This window comes from Drosophila obscura, unplaced genomic scaffold, assembly GCF_018151105.1.
Source record: "Drosophila obscura isolate BZ-5 IFL unplaced genomic scaffold, ASM1815110v1 contig_96, whole genome shotgun sequence".
Taxonomy (NCBI): Eukaryota; Metazoa; Arthropoda; class Insecta; order Diptera; family Drosophilidae; genus Drosophila; species Drosophila obscura.
Genome location: NW_024542890.1, coordinates 1,749,563 through 1,769,514, shown reverse-complemented (window position 1 = coordinate 1,769,514; position 19,952 = coordinate 1,749,563). Strand labels below are relative to the sequence as shown.

The following is a 19,952-nucleotide window of genomic DNA, read 5'->3' as shown; positions in this document are numbered from 1 at the left end:
GGAAAAGTCAAGGCATAAAGATTGAAACTTGTAAATGGGCAAATAAAATGGAAATGAATATAATAAAGACTCCCGACTGTTGGGCTTCCCTTCGACCCACCCGTCCCCGTCCCCCTACCACGCCACCCGTACCCGTGCCATTACACCCAATCCTGCGGACCTCTCATCCTCGTGAAGCACACTTCTCGACGCCTAAGTGAAAAGCTGACAAGCAGCTTACGTAAATAATGTCAACGCAACAATAAAAATAATAAACGAATTAGCTGCTTATTCAAGGGCCCTGACCCGAGGGGTCGCTCTCCGCAGCTGAGCAGGTCAGAGACAGAGAGACAGCGACAGAAAGACTCTGCAATGGCAGAGGCAGGCAAGGGGGTAAGGCTGAAAAAAGGCAAAACCCTCCCCCGCTGGCGCCCTTCGCTGGCGCCCAGACAAACAAGCGAACAAACATTCAAATTGACTTTGCGACTCGGAGCATTTGTTGGGTTTACAATTTCAAAGAGCAACTCCAGAACCGAGACCAGACCTCAACCTCAACCTCTGGAGCTCAAGGACCTCCCAGGCGACATTTGTAACTTTAGTCTATTTGTCTGCCATGGGGATGGCGGTGGGGCATGGCAGCAGCAGGAGCAGTGGCAGGAGCAGTGGCAGGAGCAGTGGCAGGAGCAGAGGAGCAGAAGCAAGGGCACAAGGACGTTAAGATGTTTATGGCTTGTCAAGGATTATTGTTATCACCAGCTAGCCAGGTATGCAAACAAACGACCTCTCCTGCCCCACGAAAAAGAAGGATCTGACGCCTTTCCACGCTCTGTCGTGTAATTGCCGAGTAACTAAGATGAGTCCGTGCGACTCGCCTCCACGGACAGACGAGGGAAAGCCACAGGCCAGCAGGAAGGGCAGGCCCTGACCGCCACTTCAACTTCAGTTTTAATCTTTTTCAAAGTCAAGCCAACAAAAAAAGTGAATGGAAAATTGTATTAGAGCGGACAGGAGTGAAGTGAACCGCCAGGGCAAGACCAGAGTAGACACTAGACACTACGGAATATTGGTAATACGGAAACAATTCCGATGCATCTCTCTTTTACCGATTGGCAGTCTTTTCCTTACGCTATACGCTTTTCCCCCATGTCAACTTTTCTTCGACTTTCAATTGAAAAGACGCCAAAGCGACCCTCGGTCAGATCTACCCCCTTTAGTCGCGCACAGCTGGAAACGGAATTTATGAGCAGCATACTCCGTTTTTGCCCATTTTCGGAATGCGCTCCACGGTCCACTCTTCTGTCACCCCTACGCCTCTGCACTCCTCGCCCTGATGGAGAAGGAAAAGCTGCCAAGTCATGAACTGTGACAAAGGGATTACAAGAGAGTTACTTTTGTAGCTCTTTCCTGTTGCTCCCATTGTCTTTCTGTCTTTCTGTCTTTCTGTCCCTCTGTCATTCTGTCTTTCTGCACATCATCCCCATTGGCTGGACAGTGCAGTTTATAGGCTAAATAAGATTAATTTCGAGATTAAGCTGCGGCTACCACAATGGCAGCACCAGACTGTTCTCTGCAGGATGCAGCCATTCCGCTCCCATTCTCTGTCTCTGTCTCTGTCTCGGTCCATCTGTGGTTATCAGAAAGCTTTCAGCTGGACAGATCAACCTACATACATATGTAGCCCCCCCCCGCCCCCCCACAACCCCCTCTGGCTGGCTGTCTGTCGCCTTTCAATTCATTTGGTCGCCTGTCGATTTAGTCAACGTGCAAATTTATTAGATTAACAGCAAATATCAAATAGGAAATTAACTGTCGTCTGGACATCCATCTGCAATGCTACCTACCACTACCACTGCCACGCTGAATGCTTGTCGTTGGAGAGGTGATGGTGGTGGTGGTGGTGGTGGTGGAGTGCGGGGCAAGGACTGGTTTTACACCTGTGCCACAAGCACACACACACACACACATGTATATGCACACACACACACACACCACACCTACACACTTACACACTTGTCAGATTGTGGTTGATGCTGTCCATCGCTGTTGACAAGCTAAAATCTGCTGCCTACTTTTTGGGGCAAATGGACTTTGTTGCTTCTGCATGAAGGCCAGGTGGGGGAGTTCATTCACACTGCTCATATCGGAATTCTCTTCTGTTTGTTTACTAGGCAATACAAAATATTTTTTTTTATTTTAAATTAAATTATGTTCCAAGCCTTTAGGGGGAAATGCTTTTAAAAAAAAAAAGCTTTTTTTAGTTACTGTTTTGGTCCAACCAGTTGCAGGAAATTCCTGCCTTTGAGGTGCCAACACATTGCGTAATTTTGTGGCCTGCCACAGTTCAGAGAATGCGGAGCAAAGTCCTGGACCTGGAACTCTGAGGGAAGGATTGCTGGCTAGTGGCTGTGTAGGATTTCATGGATAATTTCCACGTTTGACGCAAAACAACACTCGAAGCCCCGACTGGAAATATTTCCCAGTTGCAATTCTGGCAAGTGTCAGGTGACAGGATGTTGGAGCCCAACAATTTGCTTGCCATCTGCAGACAGAGTGACAGAGAGAGAGGAGGGGCAATGAGGGTCGCATGAGCTATGGTGGGAGCAAGTGACAATTGTCTGGACCATAGGGTGTCAGCAACTGAATAGAGTCAAGAGAGGGGGGGAGGGAGAGGGGGGAGAGGGTCAGGGCACCAACATTCAGCATGAGGATATGTATTAAATGCTACAAATAGCTGAATCCCATTCAATAGAGAATAGCAGTGGTAGTGGCAGTGGCAGTGGCTGAGCCACTGGGGCAGCGTCTGAGGTTAACTCTAAAAATGGCAAGCAAAACATGATTCGCTGACTTGTTGCTGTGTGCGTGCATGTGCCATGTGTTGGGCAATGCAATGAGTCAACGTCACAGGGACACATCCCTTTTCATGTTTTCAGCGAGCAAGAGAGAGCAAATGGAACATTCGCAAGGGATAGCCGCCAGAGGAGGCGAAAACCTCAAACGAAAGCAAAGTTTCCCAGACATGTGTACATATGTATGTATGTATGTGCGTGTTCTGTGGTGTGTGTGTGTTGGATGGGGGAGCGGATGGGGCTCAGAGGCTGAGCGGAGGTCCTCTGGATGTCCCGATTTTGTCAGTTGAAAAGGGTTCAGAAAAATGTTTAAATTAATGATAAAACGAACAACGCGTTACAAAAATCGCTTAGGGGTGGTGACAGAGTGGCGGAGAGTTTCGTTGGGTCTGGTCTGGCCTTTCCGACGCATCCCCATCCCCATGCCCATCCCCATCCCCATCCACATACCCATCCCCTCACAGCAAACAACCCCTCACCACTATGGTTTTGTATTGGAAAATCGTTTTAATTAAATTTCGTGGCCAGATGGCAATGGCAGCAACAGCCACGAGCCACGAGCCCCCAGCCCCGAAATGAGAGCAAAATTTACTGCATATTATTTATAATTATTGCCAGTCGATGCTTCCCTCTTTTACATTTCATCTGCTTTCCCTGCGTACAAATAAAGTTGGCCCGATCATTTGAAACCAATCGAGGGCAACCAATCACACACATCGAGGCAGTCTACGTATTTGCAATCGAGCTGCTAAAGCGCTTCCATCAGAGACGCACCTCACAAGCACAAACAACTTTATCATATGGGATTATTTGTTCGATGGTTCAGATCATCCGGAAGGAAAAGCTCACGGCTGAACTGGCATCTTAATTAAAAACCGCATCAACCACTGCAAAGTTTATCCTCCGGCTACATCTGTAAATTTATAGGAATTTTAAATGGAAATATTACCATTGCCGCTGTCTACTACCCGCCCTGTCTTACAATCCCTCAAGATCAGTTCATGACTTTTACAATGCTCTAGGGGAGCGTTTTATAGCAGCGGAGGCTATAATGCCAAACATCTGCACTGGATGTTTTGCTTTTTGACTACCAAATCATCAAAGTAAACCATAGACTGGACTATGTTTGTCCGGGTATGCCCAGTTATTGGACAACAGACCCTAGAAATATTACCAAGTAAAGCAAGTAACTTGCACGGGTTTCCTTAGCTTGGACCATAAAGTCCTCCTGTAAAACTCCGTGCTGAATCCTATCTGGACTTATGGCTCCGCGGCTTAGACTCGTAAAAGGTGAGAGATTAGAACAAATAGCAAAATCCCCTTGCATGCACTGCATTTCTTTAATATATTTAATAGATTGGGCGAAAGAAAGGCTGACAGAGCCTCCAATGAAAATGAATTACTATGGGAGACAGAAAAATAAATAACTGGACTTTACCAGGTACTAATTTACAACAATTTGATAAGTTTCCTTGGCTGCATTGTCTGCTTGGGGAGAATATCTAGGGTTGGGTTCTATCGCACCCGAATAAAGAAAGGAGGGATATTCCACTGCTTGAGAAAAAATCTGAATTTTTATAGCCAAATAAAATATGGTAAATTCGGTGCTTTAAATTAATGGAATGCACCTTTTTTTTTACAACATTTTGTGTTACTAATACAAAGATAAATACACAAAACTAATCATTAGCGAGCGGGAACGTTTTGGGCAGCGGCAAGGGCCAATGATTGATTGATTGATTTCTAGTTTTTGTTGTTTTAATTAACTAATACCAAAATAATATTTTGGCAATCTAGCAACTCCTGATAGACTAACGTGGAGTGCAACTTTTTGGATTCATCTGGATTCAACTAAATTTTTTTTAATTTTGTTTTTTTGTGAGTCTTTTTATTTTAATTTTGAATATTAGTGCCCAATAACCCGGGAACTTTATACATCAGATCAGACTGAGAATAATTATGAATAATCATTTGCATTGTTCATATTCTGAGTTGAATGAATAAATAAAAAATAAATAAAAAATAATTAATTATTATCACAGGAGTCTGAATACAAAATACAAATGTTGTTTTAGCTTGTACAGTCTCTGAGATATACTTAGCTATATCGAATCGGCTATTCACGCAGATCAAGAATATATGTATGTGTGAGGGAATGGTATGGTAGCGCCGTATAGCCTACCCTCCCATGAATAGCTGAGTAGAACGACGAGTTGGCAAGCCGGCCAGAAAGGAGTAAGAATCAAGGGAAGACGGTCACGAGAAACGACGATCTCAAGAAATCAAGACGAAAAGAGGCGAAAAGACGAAACAACGAGTTATATTAATCATTTAACCTAAATACATTCAAACCAACCTGCCGGGACTATTCTTATTTCGATTGGAATACCTACACTAACCCCGGTCATGTACATGTATATGCTTTTTGGGGGTCGGAAACGTTTCCTTCTGGTTGCTACTCCCATCCCCATCCATAAAACTAATATATTTGTATGCTATTGGCCACTTATAGGCTTTATCTGTATAAAGGAGCACTTTAAAGTGGCTCGACCACAGGTGGCAAAGAGCGTTACACTGTCGCATAGCTCGGCAAAGGTGGCCGAATATCATAAATAAAAGCAGCACTGAGCTTCGCAAGCTCAGCAGCCAAAAGTGCATCGCAGTCATGCAAACAGGCTGGTCCCCCCTACCATGATATCTGCCGTAGCAGTAGACATGGGTAGGAGGAAGAGACTGTGGAACACCTTTTCTGCTCCTGACCAGCTCTCAGCCCTTCACTGCGAAAATGTCCACAATGTTTCCGAGGAGATGCCAAACAAGAAGATTGGAGCATTTTGATTGTGGGTTAACTGTTGACATCACTTCCCACAATGGGGAAGGGGAAACAAAGCAACCTACCCTAACCTATGCACCGCAGTTCTTCTCATCGGTCAGTTCCCCACACAATGGAAATGTGCGATGAATTTAAAGCCAGGCAAAGATGTCACATATGCTCCAAGATATTTGAGAGAATATTCCTGGCCAGAATGGTACCGAAAAGCTGCACTAAGGAAGCTATTCCACCAATTTGGAGTTCGAAAGCAGCACGGGTCACGCATGCACCACTTTATGAGATTCTCCAGCATCAAGTCAAGGCCAATAAAAGGGTGAAATGAACCCCAAAGGTCTTGGATAGATTTTGATTCGCTGTACGGTAAAATCGGAAAGTATCCAATATGCAAATGGGCTGAGAGCAGTGTTCAATCGACTCTATTGTATGGGTTTAAGTTCTTCATAGAAAATACTAGCAAATACAAATGATTACACTCACATTCACGCACATGCTGAATATGCGTTTGTGGCGGGCCCTGCATTAAGTTGTTCGCTGTCTCGTTTCGGCTTTTATTGTTGATATTTAAATAGATATTTGTGTCGACATTTTTGCGTTTGCCCCAAAGCGGAGTGGAGTCTTATCAAAATTCAAGTCGCTGTAGGCCCTCCTCTTCACCCCTATTCTTAAATGGGTGTGTGTTTGTGTGTGTGTGTGATTAGATGCTTCATGCTTTATTTGCGTTTCGCTCAATGCAAATGTTTTGTAAGCGATCTACTCCACTCGCTTATTGCAGCTTAACATGCAAACAAATGTGAGGGACACTCTCATGGGGGACGGTAGGGTGGCGGGCATGAAGGGGAACACAGGGGGCATGCAATGCCAAGGGGAATGGTTTTGGCAGCCGGTAGGCGGCAGGTGGATGAGGAATGGGGACAATACACATATGACAGCGAAAGTTCAATTTTACTTTTTCTTAAGTAATTTCTGTGTGTTTTCTTGTTCGCTCCTAGGCAGATACAGTCAACATCAGCTAAAGGGAAAATAGTAGGTACTTGCAAGGGCCTTTTAGACTGCCTTCTTCCTTTCATCAAGCTTATTTTGCGCTTATTTCATCCTCCTCTCTTTTTTGTATTGCCTTCTTAGTTATTCGTTTCTTTTACTCTGTTGTCTGTAGAGTTTTCTTCACTCTCGTATTTTTGACTCCAGCTGAATATACGTAATATAAACTCTTCTGAAGGCTAGAAAAACCTTCTGTATTTTCTGTGGTATTCGGCGAGTAAATACTAATATTCAATACTTAAATTCTTGTATTATGTGAATAGTTGTGAATCTTCCGTAAATTATATTCATTAGCACCGAACTATTTTACATAATAATAAATGTAAAAGGTATGCATCAGATCTGAAAGTAGAGCTGCGGCGACTGAAGTCCTACATAACTTTCTTAAATTTTGTTGATTAGTTTTATGTTTTCTGATTTTTTTTTTAATTTTTTCTGCTCAACCCTGGACAGGGGCTTTTTCTTTTTAGCCTAGCTTTTGCTCTGTTATCCTCTTAGTTCTCGTCTGCCAATTTGCTTTCCTCTTTTCACCACTACACAATATTTTCTTTTTCGTTTCTGCTGTTTTCCTTTCTCTTTCTTCCCCTGCATGGCTAATTTTTGATACCAAATGCCAAATGGCTTTCGTTTTCGTTTTCCCTCTTCCCTTCGCTGAAGCACGTTACGCATACGCACGGTGGTTCGCTTGGGGGAATATTTGTTGCTGCTGCAGTAGTTTTGTATTTTTCTCTTAAAGTAACTACGGCACTCTCGCCTCCGAAAACCATCCACCGACGCCTACTACACACAATTGTTTGTGCAATTTTCTTTTTATATGTGGCAAAGTTTTCCTCTTATTTTCATTTTCATTCTCATTTGTTTTTGTTTTGTTTTGTTCCTTTTGTTGCTGCTTTGTTTCTTTGTTCGTGTGCAAGTGCTCGTTTGTGGCCGCTTTGAGGAGCTCTTCCCTGCCTCTTGGCGCGGGCCCCCCTCCAAACCACTTTCCCCGCTGACCACTCCCGCATATCCATCATACATATGTGTAACCATTTTACCGCTGATGCGTTTTTAATTGTGTTTGTTTCCGCTTCACTGTGACACGTCATTCATTAGCCGACAAGCCCCCAGGGTCCTCTTTTTGCATCCCCGCACTCTAATTGGGGGCTGGGGCGCATTATGTTGGCTCCCTAAATATGTTACTTTGAGGCAATTGCAGATTCCAACAGGGTTCAATCCCTTTTTCCCTGCTCCGCGAATATCCATCAACAATATCTTATTGAAATGGAAATTATTTTTTCTGCGTGTCCTTCAATACGCCTATGATTTATTTTGTGTATTGAGAAGCAGCAAACAGTGGATCAGTGCAGCAGCGTCCTTCATCCTACATACCGAATTCCTCTACAAAAATATTTATAATATTGGGCTGGGTCCAGCTCTGGAGACCCGAGCCAGCAGCTGGACCTAGCACTGGGACCGGAACTGGGGCTGTACCGGGACCGGGAGACAATGCATGCGAGTCCGTTGTTTCCTGCTGCTGCCTCTGGTGCTGCCTCATACTCGTAATTACGGTTCAAATTTCCTTTGTTGGTCGAGCGCTTGGGTCCGACTTGCCTCGTGTGTCCCTCGGTTGCGGGTAGCAGGGGGACGATTGCCGAGCGTGCGGTGCGGTGAGGGGATGTGTCTATTTTCACACGTTCTTTGATGCCTTTAATTGCGGCTTTTCGGCATCCACAAACAAAGGCCTTCGTCGATAGCCAAAAATTTGTGCTAATTAGTTTTTAATGCATCGGATTCGAAATCGGACTGTTGCTCTGCACCGCACCGCACCGCACCGCACCTGCACCAATGCAGCTGTCTACCTCTTCTTGCTTGCCCGCTATCAGCAATCCTCTCTAATAAACCAAATTCACGTAACCTGAACTCCCTGCCCACCCTCCAACCAGCCGTCTGCTACCTCTGCGAAGTCTGTTCAATGACCACTCGAATCCCCTTCAGAAATGCATTCACATTACCATCTGGTTCACTCTGCCCCATCGGGATGGGATGGCGGGGTGCAGGAGGCAAGAGTCCGGCCTGCAATGGACCGGGCCTGACCAGGCCGATTCATGCATTGATGGCCACATCATCAGTCATCGTTTCGGCCATATCCTATTTCCAAATAATTAGCGCCGATTGCCCGTCACGGGCAGTCAGTCAATTTGTGTGATTGCGGTCTGGATCCAGCGAAAAGAGGCGGAATGAGGTTGCGATGTGGTTTATAATGCAGGATGGGGGAGGGGTCTTCCATTTTAACGACTTACTACGAGGATGATCTTGATAATGGTTTCGCTCGGCTTTAATGCTGCAGAAGTACCCAACCCATTCATGAAAAAGTCTTCAGATCATGGCCAAATAATTCATAATTATCTCAATACATACATATGTATGTATATGAAATGTACATATATGAACATATGTTTCTTTGCTGAATTAATTGGATAATGCGGTGAAATCTATGGCATATATATTGATACTATTAATTATTTAATTATCCTTTTTATATTTATTTTGCGAACCCTTTAACTAAATATATCAACGTCAGCTGAAATTCCTGATTTTCACCAATCGTTAAAAAAAAAAATACATTTTTTTCAATAAGAACTTAATAAGAACTCAATAAGAACAATAAGAAGTTTCTAAGTTTCAGTATTATTTGAAAAAACCGACGAATTACATTTTTTGTAATGTATATTTAACCAAAAGCAAAACAAGCCCCAAACATAAAATTAAAAATTTGATTGAAAAAAATTTTATAATTTTATTTACTAACAAAGAACAGAGTAATGGGGTGTCCACTTGAAAAAACAAAACAAAAATGTTTGATCAAATTTTGAATCAGCCTAATATACAAATACACATATGTATGTATCGGTCGTGGCAAAATTGCTTAAAATCATACGAAATACAACAATAAATAAAAAGTATTCAGTATTTAAATACTTAAAAACTTAAGCACACAAAAAAATGCCAACAACTTCTTTAGAGAATTATTTTTTTAGTTTTTAGACCGATCATTAGTTTGAATAATGAACTTAATATGGTACCACTACTTTTGCTGCTATAGAAAATTGGAATTCTCTCTCTTGAAATCAGTCGGAACGTTTGAGCCGAGGTGCACATGCCTCATTAGTTTCTATATATGTACATATGAAAATATGCTAAGATTAATAGCTCTTAAATCTACCCTGCTATGATTCTGGACTACTAGTATTATTGTATTTAATTTTGGGGTTCTGGGAATTCAGCTAAAAGCATGTTCCTCTGTCTTCAATGGGGTACGAAAGTCAATCTAATTTAATTTTGACTATAATAATGAGCCAAAAGTTCGTAAATGACTATTGAATTCTGACCTCAAATTCTGAACCACTAACCCAAAATACGTATGTACATGTGGTTTCACTTTCATCTTGTCCGGACAAACCTTTTATGTCTGTGTGTATGTGAAATCGTATTGTTAAAAACTACGATAATTAGTTTTAATTAAATCTATTCGATAAGATAGTCCAACCAAGTCTTGAAATTTCGTTAAGGATTCGATCAAAATCAGAACTTATCTTGCTTTCTAGTGATTGATAAAGTTGCTTATATATTATATATGTATACAGGGTAGCTATTCATAGCTGTCGCACTTGTTTAAAGCGATGCTACTCAAAGTCAAACATGCTCAGGCTTGCAGCCATTATAAATTCCACATAGGTATTATTTTGAACAGTTTATATTAAAAGTTTTTGAGCTGTAAAAGCAAAACTAGCCCAGAATTTACATTTACAAGGAAAAAAATAATCGTAATTTGTAATTGCCTGAAACATGTTTGAGTTAATCGTAGGATTTTTTGATGCATCGTATCTCGGTTCAAGGCAACTAGGAGAGTTGAAATATCCCATAAAGCAGGTAAAAACCCATTAATATCGGGGAGAAAATATGGAGATTTTGTGAGCCGTCTACTCTTTAAAAACGTAATTTAAAAATAAGCTTAGGATAGAAGCTTACAAAAAAGCGTATTCGCAGTCATTTTGGGGAATGCAGCAAATGCAGCAGAAAGGACGAATTTGACTCTGGCACGCAACACGATAGATACACGCAGCTGTTTAGGCTGCAGAGTAACCACAGGTCAGCAAATGATGAGTTGTATTCGAAAGGCATGGTAAATATTCCAACTAATAAGAAAGAAATTGAGAGGTATAGTGCGATTTCTGTTATGGGTCTGGGGCCATATCCGTTATATGAACAACATATTTTTGCATTTTTTTCAAAATCATCTCTTTTTCTGTTGGATGTGAATCAATTAAACTTTTGCATATGGGGCTTCATGCTGGGAATATTCAAAAGTCTAAAAAACATGAGTTGCAGTAATTTAAAAGCCAATTGCATAAAATTGGGGACGAAATTCCCGATGGGGGGGCCGTGCCGCCTGCATCTGCCTCTTTAACCGCCTAAAGCTTTTTCGCATAGCTAACGGGAAAAGATCGAAAATTACAAATTTTTAACATTTCCCAATAGTTTTTCATTTACATATTATGTATATATATTTGTACATATGTGTCCTCCGACTTAATTTCCCAGTTCGTATTCCTACTATTTTATTATATACCATTTACCCTTCAGATATGGAAAAGCCAAGGCTTTTGATATACAAATTAATTGAAATCTACATAATTGATTGATTGGAAAATGATTATGCGGAGATTGGATCAGAGTTTAAGATTATATGGACGTATCTTTCGGCTATAAGAAATATATTTAATTAATTTTCTATGGATTTGGCTTTCATTCGTATCTGTTTTTGGGTTTGTTGGGGCATGCATTCTGGGCACTTCAATATTTAATATAAAATGCATTCCAACATACTCACGCGCACACGCACACGCACATGCACACGGAATCACACTCAAAGGAAGACAATTGGTGGCACTACGGGGCGAATGAGTGAAAAATGTTATTTGATTAATTAATTTTCATTAAAAACACGACAAAATGCGACGTTAAATGGAGCGGGAGAGCGTGAAACACACACAGAAGACAACATGACGTGAAAGAACAGCCTGGACGAACAGATGCTCTCGCTCCGGGTGCGGCTCTTGGTCCTGCTTCCACTCCTTCGTCCTGTCCTGTCCTGTCCTGTCAGTCTTGCTGTCATTTATAATTTTAATCTCGCTTTGCAGTTTAGCTTAAGTACGGGCGATCGGGGCAGGGCAGGGTGGTCGAAAGCGGGTTAATGAGCGGTGCTCTAGGACTCTCGCTTAAAGATACATATTACGGAGCTTGGGACCAACTGCCACACTGCATCGGCGAAGGCGCAGCAGCAGAGGCCGGAGGCGGAGACGGCGGTTCCCATGTAATTAAACAATCGTGCATGCAGCCACGGTGAAGGTTTCACCTGGCCCTGGCCATGGCCATAGCCCGCGCGGGCCAAGTTTAGCTCACAAATTTTATGGCTAATAAATCACTTTTAATATTAATAAAACATAAATCACGGCCAGCTAAAAACTTGAAGCGGCTGGTTAGAAAGACGGGCGCAAATGGGCTAATGGGGTAAAGGAGTCAAGGATGGGTGGCAACTGCAGTTTCATTTTTGGCACCTTTTGTTCGACGCAAGACGATGGTATAAAGTTTGGGCTTTCTTTAAAGAATGCATTTTAGAAGAATGTCTGTACAGTGGTGGAGGCAAGAGGGATGCTGAGCTTCAAAATGTAGAAAGAAAAGCCTCTGAAGAGATCAAAGACTAGAGAAATCAAAGCCAGTGGAGAACAAGTGCAGGAGGAAGAATGGCTGATGAGTGATGCAACGAACAAATAAGCGAGTAAATACTGTGACTGAATAACTAAATGAGTTCATTAATAACTCAATTAATTTACTATGGTAAAGCCAACCGAAGAGTAGAGTGAATAAAGAATAAATGAATTAGACAACATGTGAATAAATAAACAAACACATCAATGCTTGAATGAATCAGACACAGAATGTCGGAATGAATGAACAGAGAACGCACTTGAATATGGGGGAAACAAAGCATGCAATGAGGAATTCATGAATTAAAAAATATAAAAAAACCGTCTAATAATTGCTAAATCATATGCACAAGCAGCTGTAGCTGAATAAGTAACACAGTAATGGAAAAATATTAAAGCTCAGAGTTCTTGAACTGGATAATCAGTTGAACGTCGAAATGAATGACTGAATACACGAACAGGCAATTTTCTGAGTAAATGAACACATGAAAAACTGATAAAACTGATCCACTATCCCAATCAATCGAATACAAATTACAAGGAATAATCCGATATTTTAAAATGGGGATTTATTAGCCATACAATTTGTAAGCTTGGCCTGGTGAAACCTTCACCGTGGCTGCATGTACGAGGCACACAATTAAACAAATCATAACGAAATCACAAAATACAAGTAGTGCTATGAGTGTTACATTACTCGTCTTGGTTCTGAGAAGTCGGGGTTAGATCGATTCGTCTATTGATGCTGATCCGCTGATATTCAAAATTCTGTTTCTGATCCATTCCAACATTGATGATGTGTTTGAAAAATATATAATTAAGTACAATAAATACTGTGCTGAAAAAGTGATCGAAAAGGGAGTGCTGATGAAAATGCTTCCAATTACTAATGCATTAAGTGAACGAGCAAATCAGTGAAACGAACCGTTTACACTGCAGTGCACTGGCGGGAGAATTGAGAATTTTAGAGAACAAGAGGAGTTGCGGTCGTTGTTATGGCCTGCCCCAATTGTCTTCCCCGAATATCTTTAATCCTTGGGATACGCTCAAGAAACTCACTGGAAACTCAATGAAAGAATCTTCAACTTTAAATTAAGATTTTAGATTGATTTTGATTACCTGTGCCGGTTCACAAGCCGATTTCAAACACCTGCCAACACTCGAAAAAAATATGCAAAAACAATCGGGTTTTTCAAAAACACTTAACAACAACAAAATCGGCAATATTTGAAATACTCGTAACTCTGAGATAATTCTCTTTATTTGGGTTTACTCGAAGTGGTTTGCACTATTTAAAATTATTCGTTTCTTCTTTTATTTGATTTGATTTGAGTCGCTTTTTGCGCTTTGCGCTTTGCGTTTTGCGTATTTCTGCGGCCGTTGGAAAACTGTTTTCAAAAAGATTTTGTAACGGTAAGCGGGGAACGAACACGATTCAGAGTTGGGAGTTGCGTTCTGAGGACTGAAGCAAACCGACGCGCTAGGAAGTTGCCCGAGCACTGAACCTGTCGCGCCAAGCTCTGCTCGCATTGGACCGACCTAACACAACGCGCTCGTCCTTCGGCTGCTCTGCTCGGCCTGTCCTGTTATTTCCTGTGCTGTCCCCACGCGCGACGAAGTCGCTTCCATGCGAAGCGATTCGGAGCGAAGTCAGACGAATCCGATGCCAGACGAGCACAGCTCACAGCACTCGCTGGCAGTTCGGTTGAATCCTATTCGGCATTCCGGCTTCCCGAGCGGCTCAGTGGGAGTGGGCGTCTATCCTTTGGCAACATGTTGCCAGCATCACATCACACTCTCCAGCAGATTGCTTACCTGTCTCGTAGCTGTTGCGCTGTCCCAGGCCATCTTCGGAAGTGTGCAACTCAGTGCACTCCACACTCCCCACAACACTCTACTCCACTCCACTCAAAAGTGAACTCTGGTGTCCTTTGGCCTCCCTTTTTCAATGGTGTTTCTCTCAAATTTCTGACACTTTGACTGCATACTATTTTTGGATAACCCCCCTGATTCTGGTCTGCTGCTGACCAGCGTCCTCTGACTAGACTTTGCTTGTTAATCGAAATGCGATTGCATCTGGGTTATGGATTTCAAATTGATTCTGGCTAGGCCCTTTTCCGGCCATTATTAGTTGAGGTTCGGGATTGGTCGAAGCTCTTTATTGGCTTTTTACACAATTAAGTTTTGGTCCTCAAGTGGTTTTTTACCAAGTGCAGCATAGGTTCGGCATTCGATCAAAATTTGCAAAAGCTTTCCTGATTTCGAATGGTCACTTTTATACACATTTGCTGTTTGTCTTTCGGTTGTCTTAGCAAAAGGCATTGCTACAGTACCGGTTCTTCTTATTGCAGATATTTTAGCTCTACATGCATTCATTTTTTCTCTGCGTTGGAGTTCGGTTGTGATAAAGTTGTAATTTAATTAAGCTTTTTGGGGCACTTCCATGCCAGTATTTAGTATGGCTTTGACTGGATTTGGTTTATTTCCGATTCATTTTCAGTTCTTTTAAATTTGAGCTGAGCTTTGAGCTTCTTTGGATAATTAATTCTTAAACTTGGGTGCTCGATGAGCAGCTCCGGTTCTGTTTAGGGTCATTGTCGTTTCAAAGATTGTTTGATTCTAGCTTCGCCAACGATTTTGTCCCCCTGATATTTCGTTTGGTTGTAGGTACGATGGATTTGCTTCTGAAATTGCTTGCATTTGTACTATGTCGTCCTTTTTTCTACAAAGAGCTCAGCGGGTATTGGGAACTGTTTTTGCTGCTCCGAACGATGTCTTTTGGAAGTACTATTCTGAATATACCTGTTGGCGTTGTCGGTCATTTTCTCTGTGAGTGTACGCACTTGTCGCACTTGTTTCCGTTCCAGTTTTCTGTGTGGATTTCGCTTATGTTCGCATTTGCGACATGCTCACACGCACATTTACGTTCTCTTGTTTGATTGAGCCGTCTTGAGTCTCTCTGGCCCTGTTCACTGTGTGTGTGTTAACACACAAATATACCTTGACAAGAGCGTTTTAAACAACACTAAATTTCCAAATTTGGATAAGAGAGGAAAATTTTATGTAATAGGAGTTAATTTAAAAACAATTTTTAAGCTAATTTATCACTCAACGAGGGGGGGAATAATTTGTAACAAATTTGGACTGAGGGTCGCGAAACGTTGAGCAAATCGAAATTACTGAATAAATTATTATACTGAATAATCACATGCCCAAAAGATTGGGTGTCATATATTTCAAACTGCAAATAGCCCAGAAAGAAGCTTACGCTATCCATAAAACGTTGATTTGGTGAAGTTGGAGCTGCATAACCACTTGTACATACAAATATCACGTCGTGAGTTTTAAGAGGAAGTGCATGAATCGAGTAACAATGATTATACGCATTGAGGGCCTTTGAATACGTGAAAGAAATCACGAAAACGGCCAAATATTTGGTGCTCACATGCGCAAATGTTGGACAAAAAATGTCCAAATTGAGCATTCAACATCCACTTGCAACAAAACAAAATACTGACAAGCTTTTCGGTGTAGGCTACAACATTAAAGTTTTACCTTTCAAGTGCAGTTTATTGCATGAAAATATCTGTGCAAATTTAGAAGTTGCCAGTTCAGCCAGCTGAAATGCCCGACAGTCCCACTGTGCGTCGGTTGAAGACGTATTATTAAACTGTAAGTGCTTAAATTTAAATTGTAACCTCAACAAATTGTAATACATCTTGTTAATCATATAATCTGATTAAAATCTTCTTGCTGGGGAGATCTCTTTCCAGTGCCATGAAAAACTAAAAATGCAGTAGGGAAAATTCACATGGAATATGACAGTAAATACGAAAATATCTGTGGCTTTTGCAATCAAAGTCACTTCGCTCTTTGGAAAACTCACCTACATGGTGCTTAATGTGTCCTTCCCGCTTACCACAGCATCGAGAGGGAGAGGGAGCTGCACACACACACACACACATACATATTTGGGCACATCACTTAGGCAAATCAAGGAGACCAATAAAGGCAGAAAGGCGGCAACACTTAGTCTCTCTTACTCACAGTGTGTGTGTCGTCCTAGTGGATGAGAGCGAGAGTCCTTGCCGGCTGCAAGCCCGCAAGCTTCTCAAGCTCCCACCTGCTCATATGTGTGTGTGGGGGCGGGGGGATAGGTAAAAGCACTTTTGCGCTTGTTTTAATGAAATTCAATGCGTCGACGAAGCTCTGGCGTCGCTGTCAACGTTCATCGTTCTGCAAAACCTTTTTACCAAATGAACACGAAAATTTTCATCAATGCTGCTGTGCTAGGGGTAAAACGGGGGGGGGACGTAGCAAACGGGTGGAGAAGGAGCGAGGCGACTTAACCGAAAGTAACCAAAGAAACCCACTTTCATGCTCCATAAGTAAATTCATTTGGCACGCCTGCGAGCCTCCGCTCTGGTCCCGCCACCACACCTTGATCTTAATGAAATGTCATCAACTTTGAGGTGTTTATTGCGCACACAGGTGATAGCCGCGGGGTAGCGGGTGATAGCTTTGTGTGGGGGGGGAGGCTGGGAGGCTGGGAAGGGGAAGCTGTCGCTGGCGCTGGCTGTGGCGTAGGCGGAGGGGAGGTAATGGTTGTAGAAGAAAACCCTTTGAGAACAAACCCGAGACCAAAGTAATCTTTGAGTCTACTGTCAACCCTCTCCCCCTCTCTCCATCTGTCTCAGCGCTGTGTTGAGAGGCGTGGGGTGGGGAGGGAATGAATGGCATGAATCCAACGGGAGCGATAGGGCGCAGGTATGCGGTTGATTGTGGAGAGCCAAGCAGGAAGAACATTTTCATGTATCATAAATTGTCCAACACTTAAAAAGTGATTACGTCTGCGTGTTCTTTACCCACCCACAACACCAGCACCAGCGCCAGCGCCAACACCTCCACCACGACCACTGCCAGAGCCTCCTTCAGGCACCCAATCCAATCGAGGACATCAATTTATATTAGATATAGTCGGGCAGGAGGCAGCAGGCAGCAAAGGGAGAGGCAAAGGCAGAAAAGCTTAGCACTTTAGATAAACAATTTTGCGCAAGTTGTTAACTTTTACGATGACTCATTAATTTTGTAGATTTCCACTTTTAGTTTATATGGAAAGGCAAATGAATAGGAATCGGGTGGAGGTAGGGATCCGGATACGCATACGGATACGTATACGGATACACCGGGTCTTGATGTAGTTTCTGCTGAATTGTTGTTTGACAAAAGTTGTTTGTCGATTTTAATGATGTGACACTAAATACTCTTCCAAACCAAAGCCCCAAACCCCAAACCCCAAACCCCGAAACCCCAATTCCCAGGCCAGACACAGACCCAAACCCAAAGCCCAAAGCCCATACCTAAACCCAAACACTAACCGAAACCCAAGCCCAAACCCATCATCAATGTGATTTGCTTTTGTTGGGTGGTCGAAACTTTTGCATAACAATGCAATCCATTCGTCCATCCTTCCATCCATCCATCTATTCACTGGGGACCGACAACTACAACTACAACTACAACAACAATAACAATAACCACAACCGAGAGCACTTTCGAATGAGCAACGAAACAATAAGCGAAGACTGGAATTGGAAGCAGCTGACAGTTCATCACATGATTATGATTATGAACAAAGGTAATTCAGATTAGGTTCTGGTCCACCGCACAGTAGAGCGTCGTCTCATTTCACCCAAGACTATACAACTCAGCAATAGCAGATAGCTCTCTATTTCGTGTAAAACGAAACAGACAGCCGAATGAGGCTAATCAGAATACTTTCGACGCTTGCGGTTGGCAGAGAGAGAGAGAGAGATATTCGATAGGCCCTCGAGCCCAACAAGCTTATACGAGTACAATACTGACGTCTGCAAATACCTGCAGGAGGAAATACTTAATCTGAATTCATCTTCAGATACTTCACATGGCGTGCAACCACCTCTCTGAGAAGGAGTCCTGAAGTGCTCTGAAAAGTACTGGCCCGACACTACCTCTCCACTACTGAAAGTTTTCATCGATTTGAAATTGGCGCCCACCTTAATCCCAAATACTTACTTTATTTCTTTACAAGACTTAACGAAAGTGTAGCTCCGCGAATAAATGTCTGCGTATGTCGAAGGGCGAGTGCCTCCTTGGAAAATGTATATACTGGTAATTCTATATTGTGAACAGCCCTCATCGATTGTGCTAATATTTCTCGGAACGACACCTTTACCACCAACAATCATCTGTGATTGAGGCGCTGGTCTTACGCCCCCCCCCTGCGATGACCGCTTCACCAACGCGTCGCGGTACATTCCCGTGTATATTAACGGACAGACACACAGTCAGACGTGCGACGACTTTCCCATGCCATTCTTTGATGTTTGTGAATCAACAAACAAACTCTGGTCCTCCCTTCTGTCCCCTCTCCTCTACCGCTCGCTCAGGGCACTCGGGTCTTTTGCTCTATGCTTTATTGGTGTTGTCGGGGCAAATCGCTACAAAATGTAACTACTTAACAGGGACAACATTGCCATAGGGTGTTGTCGGTGAGGCGGGGTCCGGGGCCTTATGGCCTGGCAAATTAAGGAATTTTCATTGAAAAAAAAGTAGCCAGTCACGCAACAATCATTTGGCCTGGGTCAACGTCAGGGGGCCCAAGTGGGTGGACAGACACGAATACCACGTTGACCAACCTCCCCCCTGCAGCTGCCCTCCACCCGTACTTTGAGCCTGTCCATCAATGTATGCCAAGCCACAGCCCCTTGTTCCAGCTCCAGCTCCAGCTCCAAGTCCTGCCCCTGCTGCCATAGTGTCTGCTCCCGCCCATACTTTATTATTTCTTATTGAATAATTATGGGTCATTTGTGAGCGGCGACGTGGTGGGCGTGGCAGCGATACCATCTGCCCCGCCATGCCCCGGCATGGTATGCGGCAGCTGGGGCAGCTGGGGCATGGGCATGGGCTGGGGCTGGGTCGCCTGTCGCTTCACGTGCTTATCTTGTTTCCGTTACTTCATTTAAAAGTTAATGACTACTTTTAATGCCCGAGTCGGACTCCGACTTGGCCCCAGAGTTGCGGAGGACTTCAGCTTCAGCTTCCGCTGGACAGGCCGGGCCGTGTGACCAGACAGCCAAATTGATTAGGTTTAAAGGGAGCACACAAAATCAGGGTGCATGCATTAGGGCCAGGACAGGACAGGACCGGACCGGACACCACCCCAGGTCCCACCCCAGGCTGCCTACATTAAAAGCGAAAATGTTTTATAAATTGAAAGTCACGCAACAATTGATCAGCTGGGGGATGGCTTCCTCCAGAAAGGGAAAGTAGCCCTGGCGGTGACCCCACCCGACTCACCGCATTAATGTCGGTTGTCTTCCCACCACCACCACCACCACCTCGATGGCCACCACAAGGCACAAGGCACAAGCACCGCCAGCTATCTGAGGCAAATGTTATTGAATCATTAACACCTGAACAGAGGCGTCTCTCACCTTTAGAGCAGAAATAAGTAAACCCGCAAAAAAT

The 19,952-nt window shown here is 43.2% G+C and overlaps 1 protein-coding gene across 4 annotated transcripts in view; it reads right to left on the bottom strand.

The window, feature by feature from the left end:
* The window catches only part of LOC111070417 (neurotrimin), a 49,118-nt gene extending 35,188 nt beyond the window's left edge, over positions 1-13,930 (bottom strand). For all 4 annotated transcript variants that reach the window (XM_022360932.2, XM_022360934.2, XM_022360933.2 and 1 more), the window contains exon 1: positions 13,563-13,930. The gene's annotated coding sequence lies outside the window, so the exon portion shown is untranslated. The remainder of the gene's footprint in view (positions 1-13,562) is intronic.
* Positions 13,931-19,952: the final 6,022 nt, after the last annotated feature.